This window comes from Diachasma alloeum, unplaced genomic scaffold (genome assembly GCF_001412515.2).
Source record: "Diachasma alloeum isolate Michigan unplaced genomic scaffold, Dall2.0 Dall_scaffold_00486, whole genome shotgun sequence".
Lineage (NCBI taxonomy): Eukaryota > Metazoa > Arthropoda > Insecta > Hymenoptera > Braconidae > Diachasma > Diachasma alloeum.
In genome coordinates, this window is record NW_021680619.1 from 39,988 (window position 1) to 43,150 (window position 3,163).

Below are 3,163 nucleotides of genomic sequence, written 5' to 3' on the forward strand. Positions count from 1 at the left end.
AAAGAGTAAACATTGATACCTTCAAAAATACAATTACCTATTCCACAAAATGATGAATTGAATGACAGCAAAATAGAAGAAAATGATAAATTATATCGAAAATGTAAGATTTTAGCTAAGGAAAAGATGAAAAAATTACGGGAGCAATATTCAAACATAACTGGAGAATTTGGAGACGATTCAAGTGACTATGAAGGCCAAAATAATAGTGACACTGAACCTGATATTGAGCTCAAGAAACTAGAAAAGCAACATAATAAATATAGAAATTTTTTGAGTGGTTTAAGTGATAAAAATGATATTACTCAAGGAAATATTGAAATACATTACGGTGGGAAAATGAATGTAAAATGTAAATTTTGTAACGCATCACATTTCTTCTCGGAAATACCTTCAGATGAAAATTTCAAAAATTGTTGTCATAAAGGAAAAGTTAAACTTGATGAAATTGGAAATTACCCAAAAGTATTGAGAGATTTATTAAGCAAGGAATCAGAATTCTTTTATAATTTCAAAGAGAATATACGTTGTTATAACAGCGCTCTTGCTTTTCCAAGTATGGGTGCTAAAGTAATAACTCCGCCTGGACGTGGACCTTTTGTGTATAGAATTCATGGCCAAATCTACCATAATACCTACTCGTTACATCCTGATGAAAATGAACAAAGGAAATATGGACAATTATATATTTTGGATACGAAACAAGCTAATGAAGAACGAATGAAGAATGAATGTAATATAAGATGTAGAGAAGATTTACTGTATATATTAGATAAATTATTGAGAGACAAAACATCCATATTTACAAGCATACAGAATGATGTACAATGTAGAAAAAGAAGAAATTTTGAAAGCTGAAACTGAAAAACGAAAGCCAAAAAACATTATGATGTGGTTGAAGCGAGATCCTTCATTAAATAAAAATACATTCAATTTACCAACATGTAATGAAGTATCCGTGGTTTTTTCATCTGATGATGGGCAACCTCCTAAAGACAGAGACATATGCATACATCCAAAGGGTGGACCAAGTGTACCAATTTCAAGTCTGAGTTCACATGTTCATCCTATGACTTACCCATTATTATTTCCAAGAGGAGAACGAGGATGGACTTCAAATATAAAACATGAAATCGGAATTAGATGTGTCACCCCATTACAATTCTATAGTTATCATTAATCAGTCAGGAAAAACTTTAATCCATGTCTATCTGCAGGAAAACTCACACAACAATATATTGTTGATGTCTGGATGAAAATTGAGAGCGAAAGATTAAAATTTATTAGGCAAGAACAAACTAAACTACGATCAGAGATGTACAGCGGACTGATGGATTATGTGAAAAAAAAATCGAATGATAATCATTGTGAGGCGCCTGGAAAAATGATTATTTTACCGTCATCTTTTCAAAGTAGTCCACGGGCATACCAGCAGATATATATGAATGCTTTAAGTATAACTCAAAAATTTGGAAAACCACAATTATTTGTAACGATGACATGTAATCCAAATTGGACCGAAATTCAAGAAAATTTACAGGCAGGTGAAACAGCATCTGATCGACCTGATTTAGTTGCCAGGGTATTTAAAATGAAAGTGGATAAATTGAAAGAATTATTATTCCATGTACAAATTTTCGGACGACATACTGCATATCTTTATGTTGTCGAATTTCAAAAGAGAGGGTGACCGCATATACATATGGTGATTTTTTTCGAAACTGAATATATTATTCGAGATTCTGACACTGTGGATAAAATCATTTCCGCGGAAATTCCAGATGAAAACGAAAAACCTACATTGCATCAAATGGTAAAACAATTTATGATACATAGACCAGGTGGAGAACAAAATTCATCAGCATCGTGTATGGATACTAAAACCAAGAAATGCACAAAACATTTTCCTAAAGAATTTTCAGAAACAACAATTATGGGTGATAATTCATATCCTATATATCAAAGATCTAATGACGATAAAACAATTATTTATCGGACTAAAAACAATACTAGAGTCGCGGATAATCGGTTCGTCGTACCTTACAATCCCTATCTTTTACAAGTATTAAACTGTCATATCAATGTCGAAGTGTGTTCAACAATTCTATGGATCAAGTATTTATTCAAGTACTGCTACAAAGGACACGATTCAGCTTTAATAGAATTAGTTAATAGCAACAACGAAACTCAATATAAATACGATGAAATACTACAGTACTTATCAACATGATATATATGTCCACCAGAAGCAATGCATAGAATTAATGAATTTCTAATACATGAACAATCGCATGCTATTGTACGACTAGCAGTCCATCTAGAGAATCAACAAAAGATTTACTTCAAGGAAGGATCGGAAGAGCGAGCTATTGAAGCATACAAAGACACAACCTTAACAGCATGGTTCAAGTTGAATATGAACGATCACGAAGCAAGGAAATATTTATATTCAGAGATTCCCACACATTATGTATTTAATACAAACTTGAAAAAATGGACAAAAAGAAAGAAAATGACCAAACCGGTGATAAGTAGAATATATTTTGTCAGTCCTAAAGACATAGAACGGTATAGTCTAAGACTATTATTACTTCATGTTAGAGGGGTGAAGAATTTTACAGAGTTACGATCAGTTGAAGACATCACTTGTGAAACTTTTAATGAAGCAGCGAAAAAAAGAAATTTAATCGAAAATGATGATGAAATAGAATTTTGTCTCGACGAAGCTAAAAATTTTCAAATGCCAAGGGAATTTTGTAAATTATTTGGTTATATATGTGCTTTTTGTTGTCCCAATGACGCCTATGATTTGTGGAATAATTATAACCCTGGCGAATAAGGATCCATGTTGTAGCATGGATGTAGTATGGATATGCATGGATGTCATTTTAAGGCGAAAAATGGGCCAAAAATGATTGGAATATAATCAAAAAATTATTTAAATGCTGATAGACAAACAATTGGTCCCAATTAATACCCATTAATAGGTTATTTTGTATAATTAGGAGAAATTATTGATGGTGTGCTGTGTGGTAAAGAAGTTCAGATGGGAGAATGCCGCGAGATGGCGCCAGTGTTAAATTATCGAGTCGGCGGTAAACTGTCAGCAGTCGCAGGCATATTTTTTATTCTATTTCACTTATGAATATTAGATAGGTTTGGG